Genomic DNA, 15,052 nt, shown 5'->3' with positions numbered 1-15,052 from the left:
CGGGTTATATTAAGTTCACACCCCTCATCTTCCCTGGACAGCCCTATCTAGTGTAATTTGACTACTTTTTTTACACTATGGGGGGTAGGGGTGGCCAGAACCGAACCGGATCCGAACTGTAAAAAAATATTTTTGGTCCGGTTCGGTTCCACTGATGAAGAACCGAACTTATTCGGTTCGGTTCCGGGTCTAATGTTCTCGGTTCGGTTCCGGAACCGAAGAACCGAACTTTGAATATATATAATATTTTTATATTTCTATTATACATATACTTAATAATATAAATTACTTATAATATTAATAAGTAATAGTTAATAATATTCTTATAATAAGAAAGTAACTTCTATTATAACTTTAATTAAAAGTTTTTGTAAATTATAATTAATAATTAATAATTAGCCACTAGAACCGAAGAACCGGACCGGACCGAACCGATTATGTTCGGTCCGGTTCGGTTCGGTCCTACTGTGTACTACGGTTCGGTTTGGTTCTTACGGTTCATGGAACCGAGAACCGAACCGGTTGGCCACCCCTAATGGGGGGTGGTCCAAGTAACAAATGGGGTTCCAAAAATGAAGTGACATATTTTGCCTCCCCCTTTCACTTCCTGGACAACCCTTTTAGTGTGTGTGTGTGTATATATATATATATATATATATATATATATATATATATATATATATATATATATATGAGGGAAGTGTTGGTGAGCTTAAGCTCACCAAACTTATGGTGACATTAAGCGCTCAATCACATTGGGGCCTACTTTGTTAGGATGATCCAAAGCATTCATTTGAAAGGCCCTTACATAGATGGGGTGTGTACCAAAAATCAGCTCCATAGGATCATCCTAACCCATCCATTTGTGGAGGTGAAAATGGACAGACATTATTTGTCCACAAATCTGCCCATTTTTGTCCTTCACAAATGGAGGGGTTAGGATGATCTTATGGAGCTGATTTTTTGTAGACACCCTATCTATGATAGGGCCTTGCAAATGAATGGTTTGGATCACCACAGAAAATGTGGGACCCATGTGATTGGGGCGCTTAAGCTCACCAACACTTTCCTCTATATGTATATATATATTAAATTCTTAACGAGCCGAGCCGAGCCGAGCCTAAGCTACGATCGGTTAGATAGTGGTTCTTGTAAGGCGCCCGTTCTATGAAAAGTCCTTCGTGCTCCATAAGCATCGCTAAAAATAAAGATGCACCAACAGCAACCACTGATGCTGCTTCGGCAAACATATCATCATCATCATCGTCACTATGTCCAGTTCCGTCGATATAGTCCACGGCATATATATGTCCTCATCATGGTGGTCCATCCTGATATCTTCTCGGAGATAATCAAGTCTAACATAAGTAGTTTTGGGTCAGGGTTACTTTGGTAAGAGTCACCCAACTATGAACCCATTTTAGAAAGACACAATAAATGGAAAGGCCAAAAGTTATGTATATTGAATAACAAAACAAGAAATAAATAGGATAATAGCACAACCAGTTATATCATGAAGTGAGAAAGACTACATAATAATGCAGAATCCTGATAATTGATAGTTTCCAACATAGGGCAATAAATTTCCAAACATTTCAGTTGTCAAAAGCCATAACAAAGCCAAAAGGCTCTCAGCAGGGCCTAAAACGGGCTCGGCTCGGCTCGTTAAGGATTCGAGCCAAGCTCGAGCGAGCCTGAGCCAAAATTGACACCCTTAATGGGCACCTGGCCCAATTTTGATGGGACCATTATGTGCCAGGTCAAATTTCAACGGGTCACTAATTAGTGACACGGACCTAGACCCGGACCCATAGATTACGAGCAGGCAGGGTGGACCCACTTGTCCGGGTCACTTTTTGCCAGGTCTATCACAAATTCAAGTTTGTATGGTGGCAAATCCAAAATAATAGGCAAAATCAATTTTATTGGAGGAAAAACTTTTCAAAAAAAAAAATTTCTCGGAAAATCCAACAAAAAGAGTGAAAATACAATCATTTTTATGAAAAGACACACAAAAGGGGCAAAATAACTAAAAAAAGAGATTGAAATATCATTTCCCATTAAAATGATCTTATTTCTCTCCACGGTAAAATGGGCGTAAAATAAATTTCACACCCATTTTTAATAAAAAACCGGGGTCTAAAACAAAATTTACCCCAATTTTACTTGGAAAGAAAGGAATCCTATATAAAAATAAGGTCAAATGTTTAAGTGAAAAATGGGCCTAAATCGTAAACTTTGTTTTACGCCCATTTAATTTATAAAAAAAAAATCCAACCTGAATACACATAGATGAATAAAAATGTGAACGGAGAATTTTGGTACGTTGGCACTCCGGATCTAAGATGCTCCATCGGATTTTTTGGCTACTTCAGGATCAGCGGTCCAAAATAATTTCAATCCACAGGATATGAATCCAATGGACACGTCCGATCCAAGTCCTGTCCCAAAATCTTGTCCATTAACGACAATTCATTGATAAATCTGATTAATCACTCTCATTTTATTCTTCAATTACATATACCCATAGTAATCCTCTCAATCATTGATAAATCCGGCCACCGGCCGGTAATCAAAATCCTCCCCTATGGAGCCCGTGTCACCGCCCGATTGGGGAACTAATCTCTCTTCATTCTACTATAGTGTTATTGTCATCGCATCCATCGCTCTTTTGCTCATCGCGTACAACCTATTTGTCGTTGGATGGTGCTGGCAACACCGCCAAACTCGCCGGAGTCTTGACGGGTCCACCGGAAACATTGCCGGAAATATCGAGAACTCCACCAGCAACTTAATTCCGTTGTATAAATATCGGAAAGAGAATACCCAAATCCAATCTTCCGATAATGAGTGTGTGGTGTGCTTATCGGTATTTGTAGAGGGAGACGAACTCCGGCAGCTGCCCGAGTGCAACCACTCATTTTATGTTGCTTGTATAGATATGTGGCTCTCTTCTCACTCCAATTGCCCCCTTTGTCGCACCACCGTGGCAATCCCACCGCCTCAGTGTCGGATCTCGATCGATGCCGATGAGGAAACTTTCCGGTCGGGCTTTCCGGGTTCTAGCGGTATGCTTTGAATTTTCTTAATTTGTTGATCTTATTGTCTTAATTTTGATGTTTTGATTTCCTTGGTGGGGGATCACATATATATGTTTTTTTTTGAATGGCAAAGGGTTTATTTTAACCTTGGATAGGCTTTCTATTCTTCGTTTGTTCTTGGATAAAATACTGCCAGAATGAAATTGGGGACAAGTAGACAAGATAATTTCAAGATAAAACTATCGAAGTAGAATACTCGACCTCAGGAACAGCTTGTCCAAAGATTTATATTCATGGGAGAATAGCCCCATCCGTTTTTGCTTGTTTGGATGTTAATAGATTACTAGTTGTGCTGGATCCATTAACGAATATCTGATTCAATCAATCTATGGTTTTCTATCGATTAGCTCAACTCTTGTAATTTAGGCCTTAATGAAGTTTTCGAGATAATGTAACAGGAAGTTTCATGAAACTTGGGCAACCCAACCCGACCAGAACCTGATCACATTATCGTGATTTTAGTGCGGCCCGACCTGACCACGAAACCCATATGCAGTTTTTGTATATATTTTTTGCCCCTTTTGGGTTAGATGGGTTGGGTTAGGGCTGAGAGATTTTAAGGTGGGTTGGGATAGGGTTGACCTTCTTCAACCTGAGGTTCTAGTTAGGGTTGAGGTAATGCTATTAGGGTTGGCTTCAACCTTACCCAACCCAGCCCGAGCTGCACCGCTAGAGATTTAAGATTAAGACTCTGGATGGCCTTAATAATTAAGATTTAAGATTTAAGATTAAGGGCTCTAATAATTAATATTGCTGGTTGCTACATTTTCTAAAGAGGCCATAAACCGTATACATGGTTGTTGTGCTCATTCTTGCTTAGGATTATGGATTACTGAGAGGAGCAATCAAAGTTAAGCTTATCCAATCATTTAAGAAAGTGGTTCAAATGATTTGATGTAGAGCGTTCTACCAGCTCTAAATGTATATTACACAAACAAATGGTAGATTTTCTTCCACCCACAACATCTCATCATCGTGCATCGGTGAGGTTCCAAATATGTAACAGATACTTTACTTGCTAAGATCATATTATTTACTTTCACATATAATTGAGGCATGGTGTGTGGCCCATCACATATATAGCCCATATCTGATCAAAGAAGCTTAAACATTAATTTGGAAGTGTACGTTGTCTGTAGCTAGTATCCAAACTGTATGGTTATATACACTCCAACTTGAGGAGGAGGGTTGAATAATGTAATAATTGTTGCCCTTGAAGCATAAATTTATGGTAATGCTGTTGTAGCGAGAAGCGCACAGGACTTGGACAATATAATTAAGTGACTATCAACGTTCCAATGTCTTGTACTAATGACATTAAAGTCAATGGCCAAGGATTATTAGTATGGAATTTTCAATCAATACCTCCATAGAAGGAAATCAAGGAACACAAGGTTCAATTAGGTCAATGATAATATAAAAAACACAAGAGCTAATATGAAAAGGGGAAACGATATCTGCGCCAAGGTGTTTCGATAAACAAGCGCTCCACTTGTTTGTCGTGTAGTACAAATTTAAGGGATTTCAGAGGATATTACGGTTCTCAAAAAGCTCTTTAAACCCTTTAAATACTACACGACAAACAAGTGGAGCGCATGTTCATCGAAACACTTGGCGCATATATCATTTCCCATATGAAAAATGGTGGGAAATTGACTTATATAGGTTGCCTTTACATGAAAAAGACTCAAATACCCCTCTCTAAGGCCAAATGTCTAAAGTGCCATAAACAATTAAGAAATTAACCAAACTAATGATAAAAGACGTGAAATGACCAAAATGACTGAGATTCCCTACCCTTACTCCACTAACAATGACAAAAATAAGGTAAATTTAGTCTAATGAGCAATCATAAGAGATTCCCAGGGGTGCTCTTGCATCTAAGGCCTTGGACAACTCGATCCGACCTGAACCCGATCACGGCCCCTTAATATTGTCGTTATTTTATTGCAACTCGAACCGACTCAACCCCGAAACTAATACCCTTCTTTTTTGTATTTTTTCTCATATTGCCCCAAGTTAACCCGAAGCCATCCCAGCTCGATTTGAAAAATCGGACTGGTTGGGTTAGCGTTGAGAGATTTAAAGGCAGGTTAGGTTAGGGTTGGCCTTTGTAATACTCACGATGGTCTTAATCAAGAAATCAACAAATGACATTTGTAATAACTCGTATAAAAGAATTGATGAACAAGAAATCTCCTATTATTTATAAATATGTTTGGTACATGTGGTGATTTCAGCAGCCGTTCTATTGACAAACAAGCTATCAAACGGGGGTCTTGTGAAGTCTTGATGGAAGAATTGGTTAGCAAGCAAGGCATTTAAGGCTTCTGTTGCGTGCACCCCATCCCACGCCATGTACTTACTTGGGTCCGCGCATACGGGTGCACCCGGCCTGCCACAGTGGATCTTCTCATTGCCACAACATATCAGGCCAGGATCATTGAAACCTTTCTTCTTTGCATTCATCACATTGTCAGTAAGAGCACGGATGAAATCGGCGAACAAGATGGTGGCGCCGGGGTTCTGTTCATGTACTTGATCTAGCTGTTGTTGGAGGAGTGCATTGTGAGCGGCCACATCTAATTCATAGCCTTGCGCTGCTGGACCTTGAACGACAATGTATTTTGCACCCTTATCCAGCAAGTCCTGCAAGTGACTCATCATAAGGAGAAGAAAATTTAGTTCATAAAAGAATGATGAAATGTATCTTCACTCCCATATTTTGTTCATGCCAATCTTTCAAAATCGAAATCATTTTCACCGTGTTTCGTTTGTCTTTGCTAATGTTTCCTTACATATATTGGAATTTTATCTTATGACCGAAAGCTTGAGACAGGTAGGACTTTTGGACCCTATAATTAAAAAAACATCTCAAAACGTTCAAAGCCATAGGTGGGTTTAATCTTAAAAATTAAAAAATATTCTCAACTTTTACTTGTATTTTGATAGTAAGAAAAGAGAAATTATATGATGGACGAGCAGGCGTGCTTGTATTCACTGTACGATAGAAGTACTGCCTTCTTTTTTTTTTGAAAATTGACAATTATGTTGGGGACCAGTAGTCCCACCAGATTTACATAGTATGAATTGCCCAGGAGCATTCTCCTTGGTCCAAAAGGAAAACCCATTACCCCTTACATTACCAAATAGCCTCAATTGAATCGAATCGAGCAAAAAATCCCATATTTGTGGGGCCCACCAAGTCAAGATCGTGACCTGCCACCAAGTCAAGATCTTGCCTTTGATATTTGATCCGGACGCATCTTAAAAATTGTACTGCTCTCGGATGAAATACCAAGGGTGGTATGATGAATATCGGGCGAAAATTGCCTATCAAATCCCATATATATAGAGAATTATTGAATTTCTTTTCAAATATAAATTCTTTTCCATACCTGCACAAGATGGATGACATTGGCGACTGCAATCTCTCTAAGGGTGATGGGGCTGATGGAAGTCCCATTAATTCTGCGATAATCATTGCCCCCCATCGTCCCCACCCAGAAGAGTGTACCTTCCATTATTGCCTTACATTGAACAGGACATTTCCCGGCACACTCGACCCTGTCGATGAATTCGTTAAACCAACCGAGCTGAGTCTGTAGGGAATTTGTTATGTGGATGGGTAGAGCCTTCGTTGCATTGTGTTCAACATAGAATTCATAATCTATGGCCGTTGATCCAGCATATGCAAAGTTAACACCATGGGAGAAATCAGAACTTTTGTTAAGATACGGGGGAACGTAAGGAAGTGATAATTCTTTGGCGAGGAAGTCAAGGACAAGGTAACCGTCCGACCAACGACCAGAGGGTTTGCCGAAAGTAGTCATTCCGTAGGGAGGGTTCAAATAAGGGAGTAACTCTATGCAATTTCCTGTGTCTGTGCTCGAGTCACCGAAGGCGTAGATCTTTGAGAACATGCCTTCGTAAGTTGATGGGGGTAAAGAAAGAGAAGGAGAGAGAAAGAAAGAAGAAAAAGAGAGTAAGATAGAGAGGTAGAGAAGAGCACCGGGCCATTGTTTTGGAGAGCTTCTTCCCCTTTTCTTTTTTGGTATTTCACGTTTTGGACCGAAAGGAAGAGCTGCCTGCAAAATATTTATGAAACAACATATATAGGGTGCTAGACAACCAAAAATTTGTTCAAGTCATAGTTACAAAATGCCTAAATTTAGGATGCTACCGCCTTTCCTAACATTTAGAATGGTTAGCCAAAACAACTCATAGCATATTGAGTTGTTTTTTCTGTTTTATTTTTGGTTAGCCTTAATATAGGGATTACAACTAATTAATTGCATGCCAACACATTCTAAATGACTTGTGCTGTGGCCCATTAATGGTTGGAGCAGCAAGTGGACGGTGAGGATTGCCTAAATATATCCTTACATTAAATTCAGAGGAGTTAATAAAGTCATTATGGGAATGATAATGAATATACGCTAATCCAAGTTCTTTCAAGGTTTTTGGGAGGTTTACTTTCCACTGGGGCTGTTTTCCATGGGATAGCACCCCGGGTTTATTTTATCCTTGGATATGCTTGCTATTCTACCTTTGTTCTTGGATAAAATACTGCCACGATGAAATTGGGGAAAAGTAGACAAGATAATTTCAAGATAAAATCATACTGCCACAACTGCAAATGTGAGAAATCCAAATCTACCTCTTGTCCTACTAATTTTATTGAGATTTTACTGCGACCCCAGCCGACCTCAAAACCAAAGTTCCTTTTTGTATATTTTTTTCCTCCTTTTGCCACAGCCCAATTTGAAAAATCAGGTTAGAGGGGTTGGGTTAGGGACGAAAGATTTAAAGGCAGGTTGGGTTCCGTTTAACCTTCCTCAACCCAAGATTCGAGTTAGGGTTAACGTTGAAGAACCCGAGCCAACCTGGCCCAAGTTGCACCCCTAGTCAAAATTGACTCAGGATAGTCTCAATCAAATAAAAAGATATATGAACTATCATATTGATCCTGAGCTAACTGCCCTGATCTCTTTTGGTTGCAATATAAGAATTGGCCATTCATAAAAACAGAACTTATGAACAAAGAAATCTCCTGTTATGTATAAATATGTTTGGCATATGACTAAATTCAAGCTGCCTTTCTATTGGTAAACAAGCTATGAAATGGAGGCTTTGTGTAGCCTTGATGGAAGAATTGGTTAGCAAAAACTGCATTCAAGGCCTCTGTGGAGTGCAACCCATCCCACCTCATGTACTTGCTTGGGTCCGCGCATAGGGTTCGACCCGGCATGCCACAGGGGTGTGTCGCATTGGCACAACATATCATGGGGGCCTTTTGGAAACCATTCTTCTCGGCGTTCATCCTATTGTAAGTAAAAGCAAGGTTGAAATCGGCGAACAAGATGGTAGCATTGGGGTTCTGTTTACGGACTTGATCTAGTTGTTGTTGGAGGAGTGCATTGTGAGCGTCAATGACTGATTTATGAAGCGTCAATGACTGATTTATGAGCTTTGCCGATCGGACCTTGAACGATCATGTATTTTGCACCCTTAGCCAACAAATCCTACAAGTGACTCATCATAAGAAGAAGAAAATTTCGTTAATAAAAGAAAGATGAAATGATATTTGCACTTCCATATTTTGTTTGAGGAAAAAGATTATACGCTTGAAGCGCATTTTGTTAGGTAAGGTTGAGGAAAGAGAAGCCTTCTGATTGGTTGAAATGGTGGGCTCAAATGCGGAAAAAGTTTACAAATGCTGTGTTTAAAAACCGAAACCCTCTAAGGACCCAAACCCAAACAAAAACCCAAACCGATTTGGGTTTTGGCTCTCCATCTTCATCCCTCTCACACGACGATCTGTGAAAACAGATTCATCTCTCTCACTCTCCCTGTGTTTTTTTTAACAAGAAAAACCGAAACCCATCGGCGATCTGTGAACAGATTCTCCATCTCCATCACACTCTCTCTCTCTCTCTCTCTCTCTCTCTCTCTCACTGTGTTTAAAAACAAAAAAAAAACAAAAACCCAAACCCTCTAAGGACCCAAACCCTCTAAGGACCCAAAACCCAAACAAAAACCCAAACCGATTTGGGTTTTGGCTCTCCATCTTCATCCCTCTCACACGACGATCTGTGAAAACAGATTCATCTCTCTCTCTCTCTCTCTCTCTCTCTCTCTCTCTCTCTCTCTCTCTCTCTCTCTCACGGTTTGGATGATCCAAAACCCCCAAATCGCTCGCACAGGTACGCTCTCCTCTCTCTCTCTCTCTCTCACGGTTTGGATCACCCAAACCCATCGGTGGAAAAAACAAGCAGATTTCAGCTGTGTTTTCTTTTTTCAAAAAAACCCAAACCCCCATTAACGTACGTACGTTCTCTCTCTCTCTCTCTCTCTCTCTCTCTCTCTCTCTCTCTCTCTCTCTCTCTCTCTCACTGTGTTTTATTTTTTTTTTTCAAAAAACCCAAGCCCATCAGTGGAAACAAGCAGATTTCAGCTGTGTGTTTAATTTTTTCAAAATAACCCAAACCCCCCATTAACGTACGTTCTCTCTCTCTCTCTCTCTCTCTCTCTCTCTCTCTCTCTCTCTCTCTCTCACTGTGTTTGGGTTTTTTTAAAAAACCCAAACCCATCGGTGGAAAATCTTCATCTCTCTCACTCGTACTGTGTTTGTATGAAATCTGTTTTTGTATAAAATCTGTTTTTCCCATAATTATTGCAGGTTGATCAATTTGTGTATTGGGGGATGAATCTGTTTTTGTATGAAATTGGTTTTTTGGTGAGATGGGTTCCAGATCTGTGGATATTCTGGGAGAAGGCAGTGGACATAGAGGAACTATGTGGGAAGGGGGAAGCATGGTGGGGGGTTAGAGGGGAGATGCGGGGTGATTTCAACCACAGCAACAAAGTTATTTCTTATGCAGAACATTTTCGGAACAGCAGGTTTGTGGAGTCAGTGTTAGATGTCTATTGGGAGCTGAAAGCATTGGCGTATGTGTATGGTGATCAGAGCCATCGATTTGCTAATTCACAACCAATTTTGTCCCAATACTGGATGGAGATTGTACATGATTAATCAAGATTTGCAAATATGAATCCAAACTCAAAACATTGTGGGTCCCAAAATAATTTCTCTTCTAGCATTTATTTGTACATTTAGGCCGTTTTTGGCAGCCATATATTTTTATTTTCGGGTAGAATATTAGCTTACTAAGGCCATGTTTGGCAGCATGGATTTTTTTTTTCATGGAATATAAGTTTCTCAAGCTGTAACACAGATCTGGAACCCATCCCACCAAAAAACCAATTTCATACAAAAACAGATTCATCCCCCAATACACAGATTGATCAACCTGCAATAATTATGGGAAAAACAGATTTTATACAAAAACAGATTTCATACAAACACAGTACGAGTGAGAGAGATGAAGATTTTCCACCGATGGGTTTGGGTTTTTTTAAAAAACCCAAACACAGTGAGAGAGAGAGAGAGAGAGAGAGAGAGAGAGAGAGAGAGAGAGAGAGAGACAGAGAGAGAACGTACGTTAATGGGGGGTTTGGGTTTTTTTGAAAAAATTAAACACACAGCTGAAATCTGCTTGTTTCCACCGATGGGCTTGGGTTTTTTTGAAAAAAAAAATAAAACACAGTGAGAGAGAGAGAGAGAGAGAGAGAGAGAGAGAGAGAGAGGAGAGCGTACCTGTGCGAGTGATTTGGGGGTTTTGGATCATCCAAACCGTGAGAGAGAGAGAGAGAGATGAATCTGTTTTCACAGATCGTCGTGTGAGAGGGATGAAGATGGAGAGCCAAAACCCAAATTGGTTTGGGTTTTTGTTTGGGTTTTGGGTCCTTAGAGGGTTTGGGTCCTTAGAGGGTTTGGGTTTTTGTTTTTTGTTTTGTTTTTAAACACAGTGAGAGAGAGAGAGAGAGAGAGAGAGAGAGAGAGAGAGAGAGAGAGAGAGAGAGAGAGAGTGAGAGTGATGGAGATGGAGAATCTGTTCACAGATCGCCGATGGGTTTCGGTTTTTCTTGTTAAAAAAAAACACAGGGAGAGTGAGAGAGAACGAGAAGATAATTGGGTTTTCGAGGGTAACGCCGCAGGTTTTTGTTTTAATTTTTTTTCGAGGGTACGTCGAAGATGCGAAGATGCACCCTCCGTAACGCCGCAGCATTTGTAAACTTTTTCCGCATTTGGGCCCACCATTTCAACCAATCAGAAGGCTTCTCTTTCCTCAACCGTACCTAACGAAATGCGCTTCAAGCGTATAATCTTTTTCCTCATTTTGTTTATGCCACTATATATTCACTTTGTTTCATTCATGTTTGATTGGTTGCTGATAACTTTCTGTTTTAGAATTGTAGATGATGTTTTTGCTTCTTACAGTTAAAAGAACTCTACTGGGTTTAACACTTTCAAAATAGAAATGATTTTCACTTCCTTTTTCTTGTCTTTGCTAATGTTTCCTTACATGGCAATTTAAGTTTATGACCAAAAGCTTGAGACAGGTGAACAGGTGAGACTTTTGAGCCCTATCATAAAAACCATCATCTCAAAATGTTCAAAATCATAAGTGGGTCTAATCTTTAAAATTTAAAAATATTCTCCAACTTTTTTTAATATTTTAATATTAAGACAAAATCTGCTATGATAAAGTGAGACGAGATGAAGTGACTCGCTAAATGGCTTTTTGGAGCAGATGCATCTATGCCGTTAAGAGGCCAAGAACTTCAGAGCCATGATCAGACCATTTAGGATGGTCAGATAAATCATAGGCTGTCACATATCAATGATCAAGCTCGTAAAATATTACCCGAAGCCTAATTTTCCCAAGATCATCCAAATATCAGACGGCGTTACAAACGACGGTCACCCTGTGATTGGTCTGACGATCCGAAATAGTCAGTTCATGGCAATGGAGTTTTTTTATTTATTTATTTATAATAATCGATGGCTATGGAGTTCTCGGCCTTCGAACGTCAAATGCACATGCGTCACCTTCTACAAAACCGCATATCAAATCTCATATAGGGGATTCCTAATTGAATTTCTTTTGAAATAGAAAATGTTGTCCATACCTGCAAAAGATGGATGACATTGAAACGGCCATCTCCTTGAATGTTTCGGTTGGGACAACGGAGGACCCATAAATTATGGTATAATCGTTGCCCCCTATCGACCCCACCCAGAAGAGTGCACCTTCCATTATAGCCTTACATTGAGCAGGGCTTTTCGAGGCACACTCGACCTTATCAATGAAATCGTTAAACCAACTGTGCTGAGTCTGTAACGACTCTATTACCGGGATGGGTGTATAAGGGTTCCTCGGTATCACAGATAAGATCGACCGCTCTGATACCATTGATAAGAACCTGCACTGAATCAAAAGAAGATACACAAAATAGAAGAGAAAAGAGTTCCACTTCCAGAGGAACAACCTCAATAGTTCTGTTTTAGGAAAGCACTTCTCTACCCTTTTTCCAGTACAAACTAACTACATAAACATCACTTTTCCCAAATCTGAGATCCACTCATCACAAACAGTAACTACCTTGCCACATCACCCCACTACCTACAAGCTGTAAAACAGTTACAGCACCACTAACTACACATGATTGTTAACAATACACATAACCTAACTACTAAATATCTAACAACAACAGACACAATAAACATAAATAAAAACAACAGACTCATACTAAGTATGGATACGTAACAGAAAAATACCTAAAACTGTTTGCGTGGCCGTCGATCACCTCTCTAAAACCGTAGCTGTCATCTTCCAAAGATTGCAGAGAAGCTTTTATAACCAAAGAAAGGGATAATGAATAAACAAGAAAAGAAAAAAAAGGGTTAGGGCAAGAAATCCAACTGCTATGCCTAAATCTTGAAACAAAGGAAAGGGAAAACACTTATCCCCATTGAACCAGTGGATGAGGAGAGTGAAAATCAGAAATTATACCCTAATAAATGGTGGGAGATGAAAGGAAAATGAAGAAACAGGGTTAGGGCACGAAAATAGGGTCAAAGCACATGGACATGGTTCAAATCCAAGCATAAATCACAAACACCATACCTCAACACGCAGAAACCCTAGATTTTCTGTGATTTCCGTGGAGAAGATGAGAACGAGGGCAATAAGCCGGGATTGAAGTCGAAATCCACCATGAATTGACAAGAAACAGAGATTTTAGGGCTCGATTTTGGTCGAAGGAAGAAAAACCCAATGTTTTTGGGTAGAATCTCAGCAAAACCCAAATTTTTCGAAAAGAGAATGGAGATTTTAGGGCTCCTTGATGTTTTTAAGGCATGAAACATGCAGCCCTCACCCACAACCTCTGTTTTTCTTCTACGCGCTCGAGGGCTTCCCGATTGATTAAGAAAGTTTTATCTGTCCCTTCACCCACGTTCCAAAAATAACGCCGGTGTTTCTTCTAATCTGTGACGGTCAAGAAAAGTCGGAAAATCCTACTCTAACTTAATCAATTATTTAGTGACGTTTTAAGTAGCATGCGTCGGTAAATATGACTTTTAGTGACGTTTATAGAGAGTCGCTAAATACATAAGCCATCTTTTTTTGGGCGGGAGAGTTTTGTAGCCGGAATAACCCTTTACCGTCGTTCCGTTAATGAACGTCGGTGTATGTATACTAATTAGGGACGTTTTCGTTGAACGCCGGTAAGAGAACATCAGTAATAAACACTTTTCTTGTAGTGAACATAGAATTCATAATCTATAACTGTTGATCCGGCAACTGCAAAATTAACACCATGGGAGAAATTGGCTATGGAGTCACGAAATGCGGAAAGGTATGGAAGTGACAATGCTTCAGCCAGAAGTCACGGACAAGGCGCCCGTCTGACCAACGGCCGGAGGGTTTGTCTAAAGTAGTCATACCATAGGGAGGGATCAAATAAGGGAGTAACCCTAGGGAATTTCCTGTGTCTGTGAGCGAGTCACCGAACGAGTAGAAGGATAGACACAAACGAAGAAATAAAAGAGAATAAGATGGAGAGGTAGAGAAATGCACCGTGCCATTGTTTTAGAGAGCTTCTTCCCCTTTTCTTTTATAGTATTTCACGTTTTGGCACCCAAAGGAAGAGCTGCATGTAAAAATGTAAGAAACAATATATGGGCGCTAGACAACCTAAATTTTGTTTGACTACCCCATTTCGAATCGCTTTTGTTTCTCTGTTTTTTTCTTTGATAGAGAGGTGACAGATCAAATCATAAAAGCCTCCATTTTTATGATTAATATTCCTTCACTCTCGGGTCCCTCTGCAAAATTGAGGTGAAAGGGCACCCCCATTGGGTGCATGTCACCGTTTTGCATTTAATAAACATTCTATTGGTTTTTAGGGCCTTGTTCTTCTCTTTCTAGGGTTCGAAGACGAGGTACCTTTGCATTTGTTCATTCTTCCAATTCTTCTTTCGATTGATTAGAAGAACCACTGATTTTGCTCTTGGTATTACAGAGATTAGGGCGACATCAACCAATTCAACATCTTCTATCCTTGTATAAGATAGATGACATATGAAGAGTGCATGCCTTAACTTTATGGTAGTTGGAAAAATAAGATAGAATCTCATCTTTATATATTATGAGTCATACTAAGTAAATACTCCTAGAAATACTGATGAATAAGATTCATGTATTGCTATTCATATTTCAAATTTCATGTAAAGGATTCTTACGAGTCAGAGGCTTGATAGAGGAGATGTGCATTACAATGGGAAATGAAAATAAAGTAGAAATTTAGGTCGTTATGATTCTCTATTAATTTCTGAATTCTGGTTTCATTTGGATTAGAAACCTTATTTCAGAAAGGGAAATGTTATCAGCACTACCATATTTTGACGATCGCACTCCTCGCTTTATTAAAAAGTACAGTATGGCCCGCACCATAGGATGATCCAAACCATCTATTAGATGGGCCACAGCCTAAATAGGTTGTGCAGCAAAAATCATTTCCATAGGCAGATCCTAACCCTC

The 15,052-nt window shown here is 39.7% G+C and overlaps 2 long non-coding RNA genes across 4 annotated transcripts in view; one reads left to right on the top strand and one right to left on the bottom strand.

The window, feature by feature from the left end:
* LOC143848020 (uncharacterized) overlaps window positions 1–13,642 on the bottom strand; it is a 91,387-nt gene extending 77,745 nt beyond the window's left edge. The window contains exons 1-2 of one of the 3 annotated variants that reach the window (XR_013235276.1): window positions 13,136–13,642; window positions 10,762–12,859 (exon numbers count right to left, since the gene is read on the bottom strand). This is a non-coding gene — a long non-coding RNA (uncharacterized LOC143848020). Of the gene's footprint in view, window positions 1–10,761 lie in introns of all 3 variants that reach the window. The other 2 variants (XR_013235275.1, XR_013235277.1) reach the window with 2 other exon arrangements.
* LOC143848021 (uncharacterized) lies at window positions 8,558–10,271 on the top strand. The gene is made up of 2 exons (XR_013235278.1): window positions 8,558–9,307; window positions 9,784–10,271. It is a non-coding gene; the product is annotated as an uncharacterized LOC143848021 (long non-coding RNA).
* Window positions 13,643–15,052: the final 1,410 nt, after the last annotated feature.

Source organism: Tasmannia lanceolata, unplaced genomic scaffold (assembly GCF_043159265.1).
Source record: "Tasmannia lanceolata isolate RefF3 unplaced genomic scaffold, GAP_Taslan_0.1 ptg000016l, whole genome shotgun sequence".
Lineage (NCBI taxonomy): Eukaryota > Viridiplantae > Streptophyta > Magnoliopsida > Canellales > Winteraceae > Tasmannia > Tasmannia lanceolata.
Note: the sequence above shows the minus strand (reverse complement) of the source record. Positions and strands in the feature narration are given on the sequence as shown.